At 31.0% G+C, this 20,719-nt stretch overlaps 1 long non-coding RNA gene across 2 annotated transcripts; it reads left to right on the top strand.

The window, feature by feature from the left end:
- Positions 1-13,988: 13,988 nt before the first annotated feature.
- LOC146912532 (uncharacterized) lies at positions 13,989-19,626 on the top strand. Of its 2 annotated transcripts, none has more exons than XR_015016736.1 (4): positions 13,989-14,657; positions 16,330-16,403; positions 19,156-19,216; positions 19,437-19,626. It is a non-coding gene; the product is annotated as an uncharacterized LOC146912532 (long non-coding RNA). The 2 variants fall into 2 exon arrangements; XR_015016735.1 differs by having other exon boundaries at positions 13,989-14,660.
- The last annotated feature ends 1,093 nt before the right edge of the window (positions 19,627-20,719 follow it).

The following is a 20,719-nucleotide window of genomic DNA, read 5'->3' as shown; positions in this document are numbered from 1 at the left end:
TATGTGTGAAAGAGAATAATTTCATCATATTCTGTGTCAAATTGTGTGATCTATGATCTTTATCTAATTTTAACAAGGTTAATTTTTTTTAGTAATAACAACAAAATTCTATTGATGCTTAGTCTCAAACTTAGGTGCGATCATACTGGTACAAATGCGTATGAAAAGACTGAATTGGAGAATTATTTAGGTACGATCATACCAGTACTAATGCATATGAAGATACTAAATTGGAGAATTATTTATTTAGGTGCGATCATATTAGTACTAATGCATATGATCTTTTATGATCTACTCTTATTCTATTCTTGGTTTGTCATTTTGTCCAAGGTACACCAAAGGAGATGTTAAGACACAATACTATATATCTATCTATTATTAGTAAAGACAACAAGTAAAACAACAAGAATGGCCTAAAACCTATGGGCTATTGGCAGGAACTAGACTGCTTAACTAGCTACAGCTGATATTTGGATTTTACCTTGTATAAATATGATTGCCTATATTAAACTTCTTGGCACTTTATAGATTTACTATAGGGAAAAGAAAGAAAGTAAAAAACAAAAAGTACATGGAAGATATTTACTATGGCTCATACTCATAAAAATAGAGAATACATCAAGTGTAAGAGAGTTGAGGGGTAAATTCGTAATATGTACTATGGTATTTAATCGCAGTCTATATTAGGTAATTCTAAGTACTACATAATATAAAAGTTATAGCAGTCACTCTTGTTTTCGGAGTTGTAGACACAATTAATGAAACTTTATGATCAATTATGAATTTTTATACACGTTTGTTTATCTGTTTTCTATAGAGTTGCGCTTGTTTTATGATAGATTGAAGATATAGTAAGGTATAAGCAATGATTTAAACTTTGGTTATTGCAATTGAAGCTCTTAAATACGTATGTTGAGTTTTCTTTCAAAAAAAGTTAAGTTTGGTTAGCTTTAGGTTAATATGGATTAGCTTCTATCTTACGAGAGCTTTTCAATAAAAATAAATTTATGATACTTAACTTATGAAAAAAATCTTTTAAAGCATGTAGATATTCATGAAAAAGTTAAACAGAGAGGGTTGTTTCAAAAATTAAAATGTACAAGGCTACAAGCTAACTTTAATTTACACAAAGGATAAACTATTTAGAGACTTTCTTTTCAGCAATTGATCAAAACTTGTGATCGGTTATGATTTTTTTTTGGGTCAAGTAGTATAACGGTTAGAGCTCACACATTTTAAATGTAGAGAAGTGAGGTGTCCGAGATTCAAACTCTGATCCCTGTATATAATATATCCCTACCAACTTAGTTAAACTCACAAAGATGTTAATTATGAATTCTTATGTTTGTTTATTTATCTGTTTTCCACAGAGTTGGAAAACCTTACTAGAGCTCTTCAATCAAAATGAGTTTGTTATTTTACTTCAACTTCGAAATAGTCCTTCAAAAATTGTAGATATTCATGAAAAAGTTTGTTAATTTAAGCAAGAAGTTGTTCTTTATTGCACAATGTAACACCTATACTAATACTAAATTTATATCGAATATTTCGCATGCGCGTTAAACTTAGTATTGGATACATTAAAATTACAATTATCATAAAAAATTGCTCCGGACAACATAAGATTACTCGTCTTAGACATCTGAAAGAGTACCATTGGCGTGTACATACATAAGTCGCATTGTGTGCAAAAGTACCACTGACGTGTACAAAATACATACAAATGACAATCTTATACTAGTACAAGACAAGTAAACATAAATCGTCCAACTTCTTCTGCTTACGAGCAACCTGCGCATCTGAAAAAAATAAAGGGATTGGGGTGAGACAAGATGTCTCAGTGAGTTCCATCTATCCTAGGCTATTTACCGTTCTGTTTTGCATATCTTAACGATCAGGGAAAAATAAAATTGTAGTTATGAGAATAGAAATGATTATGAAAATAAAAATGACGATAAAGAAAAAAATAAAGGGATTGGGGTGAGACAAGATGTCTCAGTGAGTTCCATCTATCCTAGGCTATTTACCGTTCTGTTTTGCATATCTTAACGATCAGGGAAAAATAAAATTGTAGTTATGAGAATAGAAATGAAATAGAAATGATTATGAAAATAAAAATGACGATAAAAGCAATCAACGGTTGATTGCATCAATTATTTGCCATCAAACATTGGCTACAAATAAAGTTACATACTCATATTATACATTAGTACTTAAAGACTAAAGAACTCTTTATACTATTCTATGTGGGACTTATCTTTTTAAGATATAAAAAAAACACTACAAAAAATAACAAACTCACATATTTCAAAACCTTAAAAAAAAAATGAATATTTTTATTTTGTGATTGAAAAATAGTTTTATGAATTAACATCATACCAACAAAACAAATCTTCATAGTTATTAACCGTTAGTGAAGTCACTTTTCACCTCAAAACAATCTGCAATCAACCACAAACAAACACACAAATAAATGTAACTAATATTATATCTTTGTGCTAGTCATTGGTGATGAATGTTAAGAAATTCGGTTACTCCAATGCCCTACCATGTCCCACCATAGATAGACATCATGCCAAGTTCAACTTATTTATAAAATTTTAAATAGTCTCATATTCTTCAAAACCTTTTTGCAATTTCGTCATCAAGCTTTCATTGATGAATTAGTCATGGTTATAGAATAATTTAATGTGCAAACCTTTTATGGGATTTTCGTCATGGATCGTGACATTCATGGACCAACATAACAAACATTAATTTTATATATTTTTTGGTACAAACAATCATTAAACTTTAAAATATGAAATATTGTTAATTGATGCTCATAAACTATTTGACACATCTAACTGTAATTTTCTTTACACATCTAATGTTACATTTCTCTTTTTTGAAAGAGATAAAATATTTGATTATTTTTTATCTCTTATTTCATTTACAAATTCTCAACATATTTAAGCCCATAATCCCTTTTTTATTTTCAAACTTTGATATTTTCATTAAAACATAACATTTATTCCATTTGGTGTCAATTTGATTATTTGGTTGGACTTTAAGGAATCAAATATTTTCTTTAATAAAACAAACGCAAACCTCTGAAGAAGCATGATTGTAGTCTTATAATATTACTAATATTTTTTTAATAACAATGACAAAACTAATAGTAGAATAGGAATGAATAAATAAAGATGGATGATGGTGACTTTTGAAAAAATGAATCGTACTGCATTGTTACTTGAAATGAGACGCAAAACAATTAAAAAAAGAAGTTAGAATGAGATTAAGATGAGACAAACTTGGCCTTTTTGCTGTTTACTAGTATTCATTTTATTATAACATTGATATCAACTAATAATATTATTGTCTCATTATTTTTTCAACTCTCAATGCATCACCAAAAACATCCTATAATATTAAACTCAAATGAGAGAAACTTTCAAAGTAACAAATTTCTTATGTTTCTTTAAATAATCTCATTATTTTAATTTTAGATAAACTCCTACGAGTTTACAATAGTAAAACGAGTCGAGGTAAACTTTGAAGTTGTAAAACCTTGAGTGGAGGGATTTGTCTAACAAGGTGTTTATCACAAAACTTTTTTTTTTTCTTCCCAAAGGCTTCATCACAAAACTCTTAAGTGTCTAATTTATTGTCCCAAATAAGTGCATAGTTTAAATTTTAGAATTTCAAGATTGTGATTTAAGTACTTTTAAAAGGGATTTTGTCTATGGATATAAATAGAGCAGTAAATAAAAAATGTAAATATATACTCACTGTCACGGGTCATAGATGATTGAGGCAAGTGAAAAACAAAATGTGTGATTCTCATTTTGTGTTTTGAATTCTTTAACTTACAAGAAACTCTCTTTATCCTTAAAAAAGAAAAAAAAAAACTCTCTTTATCGTTACAACTTTTTTTTTTTTTGACAAAATCGTTACAACTTATTAGTAAATAAAATTTGTCTCTCACAACTTATTGATACTACTCTCTTATGATTTCATTTGATTGAATAATTAATCAAATAAATTAATAATGCATTTATTTTATTATTTTATCTGATTTAATATACAAATAATTAATGTAATATAGTGGGCCTTATAAATTAAATCAATGGCAATGACTTTTCAAACACTTAGTTTCATTTTTTTTTTTCATATACAACACAAAGTTACAAGTTAAGTGGAGAATGACTAAAAGCAAAACAAATGGAGAAGGGAAAAATCTCAATCACATTAACTCTAAGGATGTATGGCTCTGCCATTTGTAATCGTCTCAAATCATAACCTTGCAAATGCTTTTAAGGATTAGAATATCTTCAAAATTTTAAAAGCTAGCCTCAATATAGGTGAAAAAAAATCCAATTGGGTTGACCTGATGATGTTGGCTTGGGATTTTGAAGGGTGTTTTTTCAAGGTTTTAAATTCGATTCCCTTCAATGTTAAGTTTGGTAGACTAATTTAGCTTTTTCAAACAAATATAGATGCAAAAAAACTTCATTCATGAGTTTCTTTTTTATTTTTCCCTTTGATTTGAACACTCTTGGAAAATAAAAAATAATTTTCTATTTTTCAATTCATTTTCCCTGCCTTATCTAGAATCCGAAGTGGTCCATGCCATTAGAAAAAACTAACATATAAAAAAATAAAATAAACTAAGGTATATTCTATCTATGGAGTCTACTTCAATCAACTACCAAAGAAGGAGACAAAGTCATTCAAATACTGACAAATTTTGCCTTTATGTCTTTATTAGTTTATTTAGTTTTCTATGATATCCACCCCTTTGATATTACACCCTCCGGTCATTAATATAAGCAAAACTCTACTTTTTAGATTCATTCAATTAATAATATATGTAGTCTTTATTATAGGCTACATACATCATTTATTAAATGAATCTAGAAAGTGGATTTTTGCTTATATTAGTGACCGGAGGGTGTAACTAATTTAACACCTCTCCCCACATAAGCAATCTATTTTGTCAATGTTTGATCATAAGTCTTGATCACAAAAAGGTGTATGATACAAGTAAGAAAATAATTGAAGGAATCAATTAATTTTCAAATACTATTGGAACTATTCTTGCCAACAAATCCCTCAAAAGTGTGTACTTTCTTCTCTCTTATATTTCTACTTTGAAATTGTTCATGTTTTTATCCCAATATTTCATGTAGTGAAAGATCATGTTTCCAAACTAAAGCATATGCTTTGAAATAAGTAAATTATTCATCGCATTACTTTATAATATATTCGTTCAAATTTAAAATATCAACATAAAATAAAAGCAATATATTTTGGATTTCACAGTTGTAATAGAACTATTACCATAACTAAATTAACTATGCGCATATCTTGAACCGCTCAAGTAATTCTGTTCAAATGGTTAATGAAATTGTTCGGATGAATGACGTTCAAATCATAAAATAATCTTTAGTTATTGTTTTCTTACCTATTGAGCAACAAATTACTGATTGCACCTCTTCCTTTAGAAATTTGAGGGTGAAGATTAAAATAAAAAGGTATAGATATTAAAATTAAACCCTAAATATGACTAAATTTGTGTGGAAAGCATTGTTTCAAAATGAAGAAGTCATATTTTTCAGAAGAAAAAAAAAAATGAACAAGTCATGTGCATTTACCTTGTCAAAAAAAAAAAAAGTCATGTGCATTTAGCAACAACATTTACTCTCCTTCTTCCACGCGGAAGCTTTCTAGCAAAACAATTGTCACAATTTTAATTGAATAAAAAAAAAACTAGAAATTAGAACATACATATAACCTTATATATCCTTAAAAAAAATTATATATATATTCAAACTGCCAATATATAAATTTAATTTCAATTAGGCATCCTACGGAATATTCTGATTATGAAATATTGTTAAAAAAATGGGGGTCTTAGACATGAGTCATGTTGACGTGCAATTTGCAAATACATACAAACTTTGCCTTTATGCTGTTGATTAGTGGTTTCCCGTTTTAATAATGCCATTGATATTTTACTAACGTCACTGCATCCTTTTCTAATTTTAATAAGAGGTATGTTATTTGAACTTTGAGCAAGACTTATAGGCAGCGGCGAAGCTCGCAAAAAATTTATGCAGAGGCCAACTATAAAGAAGAATTTTTTTTTGAAAACAGACGTATAAAATATATTTTTAGCCCCATAAATTATAATTTTTTAGGTTTAGTCTTTAAAAAAATTATTCAATTTTTGTCTCAGTTTTTTAAAATTTTACAAAAAATGTGTTTTTAGTCTTGAATTTAATCTCTAACTAAAAATTAAGGACTAAAATTAACAAATCTTAGAAACTTAACATAAAAATCACTATTTTAAAACGTTGGGAAAAATGCATTTGAAGAACCCAATTTCATCAATAACTGCCTGTTTAATAATAGATTAATAATGTCTTTTCAAATGTAAATAAATGTTTATTTGCAAGAAACTCATTGTCCATTTAATTTGTCTATGACTATTGTCTTGATAATTTTTATTGTTGAAAAAGGTTTCTCTATTGTTGTTATTGAGACATAAAGTATCAAACCAATACAAATAAATCTATCAATTTTGTAGTAGTTTTTTTTACTTTATTATTTATGCTAATTTTTGCAACTAAACTTGTTTGAGGTAGTTCAATGTTTATTATTTGGGGTAGCCGGATATAAATACATACCGACTAATTCAAGAATAATATTTTTTTTGGGGTAGCCAAGGCTACCCCTCCCTTTTGAAGGGCTACGCCCCTGCTTATAGGACAACCAAAGATCTGCATATATATATATATATATATATATATATATATATATATATATATATATATATATATATATATATATATATATATATATAGAAATAGACATTGATACGAAAACCAAAACAATAAAAAAGAAAGCAAAGATACAACATGAGTATAAAAAAGAAAGTTGTCACAAAGTTTATAAAATAGTTTTACAAATATCATTTCTTTTATTCTTTTATAAGCAACTCTATGATTAATCATTCATAGCCAAGAGAGATGAAGCATATTATTTTATGCTAATATTAAATGAATATTTATGGCTCCAACTATTTTATCACTCACATCATATGTCATGGACATTTTTTTTTCTTTCTGATTGGGCCATTGGGGTCTATGATCAATAAGCATAAAAAATAGGATTGCTATCTTCAACATTTTTTTTTGCGTAGCACTAGGAAAATTGTCATAATAGGTTGCTAACACAACTTTAATAGCTCAATAAAATTGTGTATATAGTTTTAGTCAAAACTTTCAACATTTCCTTTAAACACAAAAAAAGGTTATGCAATGTGATTACGCCAATAGACATCATGCCAAGTTCAACCTACTTAGAAAAATTTAAATAATATCATTTTCAAACGTATTGAGCCATGAATCTAGTGGCTCTTCAATGTTCATACCAGCATTCACTTCAAAAGTGCTGTGAAAGTGACTCAAAATGGATTTTTGGATGTGCCAATTCGGTGGCCGAAGAAACGATTTTGCTCAAGCTTTTTCAGCATTCCTTACGGCTTTTTTCAGTGGCCGAAGGGAAATCGGTGGCCGATTTTGCAGCAGGAAATAAAACAGAAACATATTTACGGGCTCAGATTTGTTCCAGTTTTTTGAGGATACTTTTACTATAAATACAGACCTTGTATCATATGAAACCTTGAGATAGAGGGGGGTTGAAAACAAGGGTTTAGAGACAAACAACAAACTAGGGTTTTAGAGAGATTTCTCTAAGTGGGAGACACTAGGGTTGCGATTGATTTACCTTGGGAAACACTATTAGTATTCAGTCCTTTGGTCACGAGAAGAGATTGAGACTTTGAGTAGAATTAGGTATGAAGACTTATTCTTGTAACTATTTGATATCTCTTTTGTAAAGTTACTCATCATTATAGTGGAACGGAGAACTGCTCTCTCCCCAGACTAGGTCAGTATTGGACCGAACTGGGTAAACAAATTTCGTGTGTTCTCTCTTTTTATTTATGTGTTGCTTGATTAATTTGCTCCACACATCAAGTATTTTATTGGTGTGATTTTTAATGAATTCACAACAAAAAGATAAAATAAAGTCAAATTGTGTGTTTATATATCTACTTTCCTTAGAGTTGGACATGTTTTCTAACCTATCGAATATATGGTAAGGTCTAAGCAATGGCCTCAACCTTGTTCAACAAAACTCATAGCCATTTTTTTAAGTCAAGAAAGTACATATAGTGTAATTATATAATTATAAGTATTAAAAAAATTACAAACTATAAAGTCTAACCTAAACCCCAAACTTGAACAAAACTCATAGCCATTTTTTTAAGTCAAGAAAGTACATATAGTGTAATTATAATTATAAGTATTAAAAAAATTACAAACTAAAGACAAGACTAACCTAAACCCCAAACCACCTGGAGAGGATTGTATTATTGTATTATATTTGCATAATACAATCACAGTGATGGAAGGGTTAAGTTTACTCTTTTATATATGTTTACAATTTGATGTTACATATTTATATATAAAGATTCAAAGATTCTCCAAATTATTTGATGTTACATATTTATATATAAAGATTCAAAGATTCTCCAAATTATTCTATGTGGGACTACTTAACATTTAAAATATAAGAAAAAGTAAAAAACACTAGAAAACATAACAACCCCTCACCTATTTCAAAGTTCAAAAGAAACAAACTCACCTATTTCAAAGTTAAAAAAAAAACAAAGAAACTAAAAAATTAATTTTTTGAACTAATAAACATCATGCCAACAAAACAATCTTCACACTTATTATCATTTAAATAATTCACTTTTCACCCAACACAATCCATAATCAATCAAAAACACTCAAAGAAATGTGATTACTCAAATGTCCCACCATAAGCATCATGCCAAGTTCAACCTACTTAGTAAAGAAGCATGTTTCTGCTCAAGCCTTGGTTGTGTGTGAAAATGCTATCAATTATAATTCTTTTAATAACAATGTTAATTAGATGGAGAATGTAAAGAGTATCCAACCAGATCCCTATATCAGTGGTTCACCAGCCACTAGATCCATGAATAATCTTTCCAAATTCTTCTTTTTGATATGCGACTCACCGGCCGCTCGATTCATGAATCCCACCTTATTCTCAAACCTGGTGGCTGGGTTGATAGGCACATCTTTGTCTCGTCATTGATGTTGAAGGTTAAGAAACGTGATTATTCCAATGCACCTCTTCCATCTTTTTCTGTCAAAAAAAATTACACAGTGACTTGAGTTCATGACAGAAACACAGAAATTTCTTTGCCAGCTACTTGAGTACAAGGACAGTATAAAATGACCAATACGCAAAATAAGAAACATGAATGTTGTCCATATCACCCAGTTAATAATCTTGTTCAAATTGCGCTATGCTATGGCGCAACATCGCCCCTATAACTGTTATTTAATAACACTGATTAATATCATTTCTCAATTTCAGTCATAACATATAACATTCAGAACAAAATGAACCTAATTCATTCACCCTGGCCAATGCATTTTGTAAAACACTTACACTTGAGATATGTGTCATTGTTTGTCATCAAAAAGATACCAAACATGTGATTATATTGAATTGTGTTTTTTAAATTATTATCGTTGTCGTATAAGTGTTCATGTGAATGTGTCTGTGCTTCATAGACAACACATACTGAAATAAGGAACAAATTATCAACTAGTTATGAGCAGATTCATTACAGGTATTACTTAAATTTTGGTATTTTTACTATCATAATTAATAAGGCTAAAAAAAAGCACAAATATGATTAAGATCAAAATGGACAAGTTCATAATCAATATGATTCATTCATTCAAATTTTTAAAAAGTGAACATATATTTCATACTCAATCGAAAAAAATTCAAGGTCTGTGACAAATTTAACCGATCAAAAGAATGAGAAAAAGTGATCAAGATCGATACCAGGATAAAGCATCGCCAATGTTCACGGGAGAGAGGCGGAGATCACCATTCGTGCAGCCTCATAATAAGCTCTTGCAGCAACTTTTGTCATATCATCCCAAACCATGCTTCCTTGTTCAAGTGCTTTTGAAACCTTTGGAAGTTTCTTCAACTTTGTAATTGGCAGCAGCTTGTTTTACTTGGACAAATGGTATTACATAGATTTCTTCTGTGTGATTTTATATGTGAAGAAAATATCTTTATCATATTCTATGTCATTAGTGTTATCCCAAATGTGTCACCATAGAATTCGAATACAATTTGAATTTTGTAATAGACTATAGTAGTCACTCTAGAGTCGAAGACATGCACATAATTGAACAAACTTTGTGACTAATTTCCTTGTTATATTGTGTGTGCGTTTGTTTATTTGTTTTCTTTAGAGTTCGATCAACTTTTTTAACATGAGATAAAGTAAGATATAAACATGGATGCTATTTACTAGCTCATATATATATCGAAAAATAGACATTGGCTCCGTTTGTTTAAGCTTTTTTTTCAAAAAAAATCTATTTTTTTCCTTAAAAAAATCACTTTTTTCATTTTTAAGTGTTTGTTTAGGATTTTTAGAAAAATCATTTTATCAAAAAAATCTATTTTGATCCTAAAAGGAAAAGCTATTAGAATTAGCTTTTCTCAAAATCTATTTTTTTCAACAACAAGGAGATAACACATGTACATGTTAAAACTCATTTTTTTTAAAAAATAGATTTTTATGGGTAGTAGGCAAACGAAAATAGTTTTAGATTTTTTTAAAAATCTCTAAAAAAAAATCTCTAGATTCTTTTAACCCAAAATCTATTTTTTTTAAAGCTGAAACAAACACACTCATTCAGAACAAACTGTGTTTTCTCTTATGTGATGTGAAAACACAGTTTGTATTTTATAATCGTAAGTATTCCATAATAGAAAACTAGAGTAGTCTCTCAATAGACGAAGACAAAGAGTAGCTAACATTGGAAGAGTTGCATGTCACTTAACTTCTCATTTTTTTTAATGTTCTGCTTTGTAGTGACTTTGTTCTCAATTTGGAAACCTACAAAGACTAAAAATAATATGTACTATAATGATATTAACAACTTCAACTAGCCATGTTGTTTTCCTATGAGCAAGGACCTTTTCCATTGTTCAAACCCTAAATCTACTATTTCAAATATATTTGTTGTCTCTTATCTCGCCAACATTTTTCTTATTTTTTACAGATAAATGTTAGTAAATTAGTAGTTAAATTTTCAACCATTCAAACTCTAGATCTTCTATTTCAAATTTATTTGATGTCCCTTATCACGACAACCATACTACCTACCTTAAGACTTAATCCGTGGTTATCTTTCCTTTCATTATGAATGCCAAAGGAGAAGGCCATGCATTTTGTTAGCTTTTGTAATGGCAGCAGGGCCGGCCCATAGCCCGTCGAGGCTGGGCGACGACACCGGGCCTCCAATTTTTTGGGGCCCAAAATAATTTTTTTTTTTATGTAAGGCACGAAAATAATGGTTATATATTCGTTAAAAGCAAACTATTTCAATCTGTACAGCTTGCTTTAGTGGCGTGGCAACTTTTTGTTGATTGTGAGGTCATGTGTTCAAGACCCACCAAAGACCAAAGTGTGTTTTCTAATTTTTTTTTTTTTTGTAAAAAAACCAAAGTGTGTTTTCTAATATTTTTTTTTTGTAAAAAATGACTTATTTATTTTTTTTGGGGCCCAGAATTTAATTTTTTTTGCATCCCTTATAAAATTAAAACCGGGCCTATGAATTTGTTGAGACGGCCCTGTTATGGCAGCAGAAGCAATAAGCACAAAACAGAAATTAGAGGAAAAGAAGTGAAAGAGAAGGGACAATAACAATGTTTAGTATGCTGCAATTTGATTCATACCATCCATACATCCTTTTTACATATTTATAGCCAAATACTTAGTAATGACTCAGCCTATGCTTAGCTGATGTCATATGACATAAACCTACTTATCTTGTGCAGATAACCTTACTTGTGCAGCAGAGTTTTACTTAACAAAACAAGTTAAAATGATTACACACATAAGCAATTAAGTAACATAATTAATAAAGTATTCAGAAAAGTTTTATTGGTCAATTAATCAACACTCCTCCTTAAAACTTTTCTGGAATACTCCCAGCTTGCTTCTTAGCTCCATGAACTTAGCACTAGGAAGTGCCTTCGTTAAAATGTCTGCCAACTGTTCTTCAGAACTGCCGTGCTGCAGTTTTACATCTCCATTTTGTTCAGCTTCTCTTATAGCATGAAATTTGACATTGATATGCTTTGTTCTTCCATGTTGAATTGGATTTTTGGCAATTGCTATAGCTGATTTGTTGTCACACCATAGCACAATTGGTTCCTCTTGTACATGATTCAAATCACTCAATACCTTTTTGATCCAAATAGCTTGATTTGATGCAGCTGCAGCAGCAATATACTCAGCTTCAGCTGAGGATTGAGCAACCACATCTTGTTTTTTTGGAATTCCATGAAAATACGCCACTACCAAGTGAAAAAACATAACCACTTGTGCTTTTATAATCATCAACAGATCCAGCCCAATCACTATCAACAAAGCCTTCAATCTTACCATATCCTTTGTTGTACCAGATACCAAAATCAGTAGTACCTTTTATGTACCTCAACACTCTTTTGCCCACACCTAAGTGTGTTACACTTGGTGAATGCATGAACCTTGAAAGCAAACTAGCAGAGAACATCAAATATGGTCTAGTTGCAGTCAAGTAAAGAAGACAACCAATCAAACTCCTATATTGAGTAACATCTGCCTTAGCATCTCCATCAGATTTTGAGAGTTTTTCATTTACAGCAAGAGGTGTTGAAACAGATTTACAACTCTCCAATTTGAATTTTTTAGCACATCATTAGCATATTTCTTTTGTGAAAGAAATATTCCATCATCAAGCTGATGCAATTCCATTCCCAAAAAATACTTCATCAATCCCAGGTCCGTCATTTCAAAGACCTGCAACATGCTCTTCTTAAACTTGTTAATCTCATCAATGTCATTACCGGTAATCAACAAGTCATCAACATAAAGAGAAACTATAATTCTCTTCCCATTGCCACAATCTTTAACATAAAGTGTAGGCTCATTTTGACTCCTCCTGAAATCATTTTGCAAAAAATGTGAGTCAATTCTGTTGTACCAGACTCTAGGCGCCTGTTTCATAAACTTCAGCCAGAGATTTTCTCTTTAGAATTGGGGAATCAAATTCAGCTATCTGATTTTCATCTTCATTTGTTGTATGCTCTTGTTTGTCATGAGCACTTTCAGCAGATTTTGTACTTCTTTGAACCTCATCATTTTCCCAATCCCAATATGCATTTTCATCAACATCAATGTCTCTGCTGATCACAATTTGTTTTGTCTTCAAGTTGTACACTCTATAACCTTTGGAGCTTGCTGCATAGCCCAAAAAAATCCCCATTTCAGCTTTGTCATCCAATTTGGATCTTTTTGCTGCTATAACATGAACATAACATATTGATCCAAAGATCTTCAAATGTTTAGCTGAAGGCTTCACACCTATCCATGCCTCAATTGGTGTTTTTTCTTGAACAACCCTTGTTGGCAGCCTATTCAAGAGATACACTGCTGTATAAACAGCTTCAGCCCAAAAACTTTTTGGTATTTGCTTTTCAGCAATCAAACATCTTGCCATCTCCATAACTGTTCTGTTTTTCCTCTCAGAAACTCCATTTTGCTGAGGTGTGTAGCTCACTGTCAACTGATGTACAATGTCCATATCTTCACAAAACAAATTAAATTCATTGGAAGTATACTCCTTTCCGTTGTCAGATCTCAAAGCTTTGATTTTGCCACTACAAGAAATTTAATATTTTGCGACATTTACTTTGCGACCCTTGTCTCTTAACTGTCGCAGAGTGCACATTTGCGACACTTATTGCGACCTTTATGCCCAACTGCCGCAGGTTTTAAGCCAAAATATTCAACGCGTTGTCAATTTGTCAAAAATTCATTTGACCCAAATTTTCGTCACTTCCTCCCTCTTTCTCAATATCATTCTCCCTCACACAACTTCAAACCCTAAAGTCTATTTTTTTTTTCTTGAATCTCACTCTCTCTCAATCTGAAACCTATAGATCTTCATCACTCTCACATTCAATCTCAAGTTCTTCGTCACTCTCACACTCAATCTCACTTTCCTTTAATCTCAATCTTGTGAAACCCTACTGCACTTTCCTCATCAAAGCAAAAACCTCTCGCAATCAAATACCATCAATCACCTTCTCCGATCTCAAAACCTTCACCACCGTCAAAGTTCCCGCGCTACTCCACCGACAGCGGCGAAGTTGTTCAAGATCCATGGCCTTACCGACCACCGCGAAAGGTCGCGAGAATCTCTGGTTCTCGTTCGGATTCGTGTGAAACAAGTCCTCTTGCTGTTGTTCGAACCGTGCAGAGATCGGCAACGCCAACACCATCGCCGTTGCCGTTAGCGAAGGTTTATTCGTCACCGGAGATCGGGAAGATGAATGAAGTGAAGGAGATTAGTAGTAGTTAAATGACGGAGGTTTCGCCGCGGTGTTTCGGGAGGAATGATCATGAAGAGAAGGAGAATGGAATGAGGCATAGCTTGTCTGGAATATTTCCAACGGTTTCGTTGTTTAAGGAGTATCAGAATGCAGCTATGGTGGTAGTTAATTACTCTAATTTTGATTCAAATTATTCAATTAAATATGCTTATTTAATTTTGATTGATGTGGATTAAAAAATGAAATGTGAATTAGGTTATGAACTCTGAGAAGTTTATTTTTCCCTGTTATGTTTATTTTTTAAACATTAAAGTAGTGCTTATTATTACCGGAAATGGATCGAGTGCAGTCGCCTCCAGTGCTGTTAAGCTGCAGTCAGCGGTTTCGAGCAGTTTGATTAAAATCAGACGGTTCAGATTTAAAAGTTCCGTCATTGATATCTGAACCGTCTGGTCTTGATTGGGCAGCTACAAGCTCGAGGACTGCATGCAGTGAGTAATGCTACTCAACAAATGATTTTGCAAAATGAAATCAGTTCATTGAGGGAAGAACTTACATTCTAATCATTTTTTTTTTTATGTTTTCTAGATCTTCAGTTGTAATTAGTTTTTTTTCATATCTTGGTCTTCTTCATTCCTGCTATTCACCCAAACATTGCATAATAATGTCGTTCTTCCTAATGATATTGTTGGAGTTAATTCTAGTAGTAGTAACATTATGTCCACTTGGAGCAATTCTTATTAGCTTAGTAATGATAAATAAAATTAGATTAAGTTCATTTATAAAGATATACTTGACGACTAAGATTTACTTTAATTAGTTTAAGCCACTTACACACCCTTCAGCCTTATATACAACAAAATACGCTAAACTTATGCGTAAAACACAAAATCAATTAGCTATTTAAAGAATTGATGGTCATATTCAAGACTTGCATGTCTAGCTATGAGTCTATGAGAATGATTCCTTGATAATGAAAGCTTTGGAACCTTGTTCTTTTATCTCGTCAATTTTAATGACACAAATATATAGTTCCAATTCCCAACCGTTATAGTTGATATTTTGGATTGAAATTAGTTCCACAAATAATTTTGTTGATATAAAACATATACTCCCTCCGTTTCAAAATGAGTGTCGCTTTAGCTAAAAAAATTTGTTTCAAAATGAATGTCACTATCAGTTTCCAATGCAATAATAACTTTTTCTTTTCAATTGTACCCTCCAATTAATACTCTACACACTACTTCCAAAGTATTACTTTTAAAACTAACCAATAGTTAATAAGGATAATTTGGTAAAATAATCATTCTTTTTCTTTTAATCATTGCATTTCTTAATATGTGTGTAAACACCTAAAACGACACTCATTTTGAAACGGAGGGAGTAGTTCCAATATTCTCATTTGTATTTACACGCGGCAGTTGTTAGCCATGTGTATGCTGCTGTCAGCAGCTGTTTCTGTGCTGGCAGGTTGCTGTGATCTGCTGTTTTCGGGTGTGGACGGCCTGTTTTTGCTGTTTTTTGGGTGAGCAGTTTAGTGAGAAGTCTGGGTGGTTTTCAAAGTCCATTTGTTTTGCTGCTGTTCTGTTTTTTTGGCCTCTTTCGGGGCTTCGGAAAATTGGTTTCCGGTTAAATTTTTAGGGACGGTTGGTTTTTAGGTTCCTTAGGTATTTAAGCTATGTCGGTCTTGTATTTAAGAGCATGCAGCTGTGTTGAATACAATACTCAACAACTATTGATATGTGGTCTCTTTATTGTATAGTGAATGAATTAATTGATGATAACTATCTTGTCCATAAAACAACCATTTTTGTTTCTCAAATTTCTTAGGCATACAATGTTCTCAAAAGACCTGCTGATGTGATTGATAAATTTGACAGGAAAGCTCTAGAGCAATTAATCTGGTAAGAAATCTAGCTTTCTATTCATTTCCTCCATGCATTGCCCTCTACCATTTTTCGTTGAAGTATTTTATCAAGTGGTGGGTACAGATTATGATTTTGGTACTATTTAGATAGAATATGATGGTCTAGATAAACAATAGTGCTATGGGTTGAATTACTCGAGGTTGCGAATGTTGAAAATTATTTTAATGATAAGTTTGTTGATCTACTTGTAAATGTAACTTTCGGCAAGCAAATTCGAATCTGGGTTAGATACCAAGACTTTTAAGTTATTTTGATGAAATTTGAGTAGTCTAAGAATACAAAGGTAATGATATTAATGGTTTAGTACAATATGACTTAGTTTGACGTAAGAGCTTAATTTCTATTTCAAAACATGTTACTCTATAACTTATACCGATAAAATTAGTATTTTACATTATCAATGAGTCTACATGTGTTTGATGTTGCCTCGTGCAAAGAATAAGAAATTTTCTGGACTCTTCTTTTTAGTAATGTTTGCAATTTCAATTTGTTTATTGACAGAGTGCAGAGGTCTCATTTTATGATCTCACAGAACTTATACAAAATATAATTGATTTTTGGGTTAATACCCCTTTTAGTCCCTGTAATATGAGCGAATTCCAGTTTTAGTCCCTGTAAAAAAAAAAGTTTAGATTCTGTCCCTAACATTTGAGATTCTTCCACTTTTAGTCCCTCACCTGAACCAGTCAGCAGAATCTGCTGACGTGTCATGCTGACTGTGTAATTATTTTTATTTTTTATTTTTTTTATTGTGCACACGTGGCATTTGTATTTTTTTTAATAAAAAATTCTTAAAAAAATAAAAAAACGAAAAAAAATCTTAAAAAACTAGAAAAAATTATAAAAATTAAAAATAATGAAAAAAATCTGAAAAAATTTAAAAAATTATGAAACAAAATCTTAAAAAATTAAAAAAATCTAAAAAAAAATTCTGATTATTTATTACGCAATGGCATTGCTTTTTATTTTCTTTAATTTAAATAAAAACAAAATTCAGAAAATAAATTAACTTAAATTAAAATCAAAGTGAAAAGGAATTTAAATAAAAAATGGGTTTCATCTTTCTCTTCTTCACAATCCTTCAAAAAAAAAAAAAAATCTTTCTCTTCTTCACAAATCCTTTTCTTCTTCTTCTACCTGTTATATCACGCAAGCTTCCCAGCACCCATGAATTTTGTTTCAATCTTAATCAAATCTCCAATTGATGGATTAATAGACACGCCTAACTCAAAGAAAAATACACCAGCTAGAACATTTATTCCCTTTCATTTCATACCAGATCCAAACCGTTTGTAATTAAAGAAAAGTGACGATGGTACTTGTTGAGGTAGAGGGTGCCCAACTAGAACATTTATTCCCATCATCACCTTGAATTTATCAACAGAACACACTTGAATTTATGGGTTTATAAAAATCTCATCTTTCAATTTCGAATTTTGGGTTTCTTAAAATTTGAATCACACACTTGAATCTGTGGATTTCTTGTTGAAGCTTGTGTTGTAGCTGTTCATGTTTTTGTTGTTGTTCTTGGAATTTTGTGGATTTGTGAATCTGTTTTTTTTTTTTTTGTAAATATGAAGCTTGCTTTTTTGTTCTTGTTGCTTGGGTTTATGATGAATAGAAGAAGAAGAAGAAGAAGAGCTTTGTTTTATGGCGCTGTCTTGTTGTATTTTGCTTTTGGTGTTTGTGTTGCTTTGGGTACTTGCTGTTGTAGCAGGTTTGTTTTGTTTGTATTGGTTTTAAGGAAGGGCTTTTGTATAATTTTTTTGGTGTTTGGCTTTGTGCGCCACACCACTGTTGGCTGGCTGGGCTATGTTTGTTCTGCTTGGTTCCTTGCTGCTGTAGCTTCTGTTAGTAGGCAGGACCTGTTTGTTTGCTTGTATCAGCGTGTACCATGTGAAGAAGAAGAAGAACGATGGAAGGAGAAGAAGGAAAACAAGGGCATTTGCTTGTATCAAATTTTATTTTTTAAAATAAAATTCAAAATTTTTTAAATTTGAAAAATATTCAGATTTTTTTTCAAAAACAAATAATCAGAAATTTTTTTTAGATTTTTTAAGATTTTTTTTCGTTTTAAATTTTTTTCATAATTTTTTAAGATTTTTTTCATTATTTTTAATTTTTATAAACTTTTCTAGATTTTTTTTTTTATTTTTTTAGATTTTTTAAATATTTTAAGCGTTTTAAATTTTTAAGATTTTTTAAATTTTTTCATTATTTTTTAAGATTTTTTTCATTATTTTTAATTTTTATAAATTTTTCTAATTTTTTTTTTAATAATTTTTTATTAAAAAAATACAAATGCCACCTGTGCACAATAAAAAAATAAAAAACAAAAAAATTACACAGTCAGCATGACACGTCAGCAGATTCTGCTGACTGGTTCAGGTGAGGGACTAAAAGTGGAAGAATCTCAAATGTTAGGGACAGAATCTAAACTTTTTTTTTACAGGGACTAAAACTGGAATTCGCTCATATTACAGGGACTAAAAGGGGTATTAACCCTTGATTTTTACATGAAAGTATGATCTTATTGAATTTTGATGTTGTTAGCTTTGGGTCCTGTTTGACTAAGCAAGTGTTTATAACATAAATGCTCATTATATGCTTATGTATAAATGTGCATTATATGCATAAATGTGTCAGATGCCAACTCTGCACTTGCACAATTCATCCTTGATTTGGCTTGATCATAATGAACTTTTTGTGGCTACTTTATCTGATTTAGGTGTTGTTTGTGGCTACCTGGAGTTTTGCTTGAACTCAAGACTGGTGTTTTGAATGAAAGGGTAATGATTTATTTGTTTCACATTGAATGCAATTAATTGGTCTTGTAAGCTTCTTTGTAATAAATAGCTAATGGTTATTCCATAGTGGTTATTTTTGACAAATATATCAGAAAGTAATTATAAGTTTAATTGCGCGATAAGTTAGAATCATGACTTGCGTGACATTATTGCTTATTTTTGTTAATTGATGTGTCTTATATAATCTTTGACTTATTTTTAGGTGGAAGACTTAGAATCACCAAACAGAGCATAGCATTCTTTGGAGTCTATTCATCTCTGTTGATCAAAACAACTTCCTCGCCAAATATCATCTACATATATTGATTAAATTTTCATGTTAGGAACTCAAGAAACCTTATTGTATCACTTGTTTGTATTTTATATGAATGTAAAATTCATATTTTAGTTTATGAATTTGTTCATATTTTTTATTAATTATGAATTATTTTAGTTTTATATATTTTTTATTAGTAAATAGTTCTATTAAAAATTCAGGAAAAAACTGATTTTTTTTTTAAAATTAACTCAACATCTGCGACCCTTGCAAACTGTCGCAATATTTTTTTATAAATAAATTTTATGCATCTGCGACCCCTCCCCAACTGTCGCAAGTCCCTTGAAATCCATTTGAATCTCCTCATTTGCGACCCTTAGCAACTGTCGCAGTGCCTTTTGTGGCAGTTGGTACGGCTGTTCTATGAAGGGTCGCAAAAAACACTTGCGACCCCAACATCCGCGATTGTTGGGGAAGGGTCGCAATTGTACATTTGCGACCCTTCTAACAGTCGCAATCTGCCATTTTAAAAGTCGCAAAATGCAGTTTTTCTTGTAACCACTTTGAGATTCCACCATAGCTCTAAACTTTTTGAAGACATTAAAAGTTTGAGCTTTACTTGTCATAAAATACACTCTCGTCATCCCAGTCAGATCATCAATAAACAATAGAAAGTACTTGTTGTGGCTAAGAGAGGGCATACTCATAGGACCATACAAGTCAGTATGAACAAGCTCCAATTTTTCCTTTGCTCGTGTAACATTTGTTGACCGAAAAGACTTTCTATGCATTTTTCCAAGTTGACAAGCATCACATAAATCATTAATACAATTAATTTCTGGCATGTCTCTCACCATATCATGAGATTGCAGAAATTTTAATGCATTAAAATTAAAATGACCATATCTTTTGTGCCATAGTGCAGAATCATCATGCTTGGAAACAAGTGCTGTTTGATTCACTTGATTCAAACTTAATGGAAAACTATTTCCACACATTTCAACCTTCACAACTTCAGAATCAGTTGAATCCATTATGACACAACTATTATTTTTAAAGGAAATTGAATATCCTTTCTTCAATAACTGAGCAACACTTAGCAAATTTTGACTCAGATCTCGAATCAACAAAACATCATGGATATATTTTGGACCTTTGCTAGTGTGAACATAAACAGTACCTTTTCCTTTGGCCTGAACAATTTTTCCATTTCCAAGCTTCATTCTGGT

Source organism: Medicago sativa, chromosome 6, assembly GCF_051527215.1.
Source record: "Medicago sativa cultivar Bolivia chromosome 6, Bolivia_mono, whole genome shotgun sequence".
Lineage (NCBI taxonomy): Eukaryota > Viridiplantae > Streptophyta > Magnoliopsida > Fabales > Fabaceae > Medicago > Medicago sativa.
The sequence above is the reverse complement of the archived record's forward strand: the minus strand, read 5'-3'. Positions and strand labels throughout refer to the sequence as shown.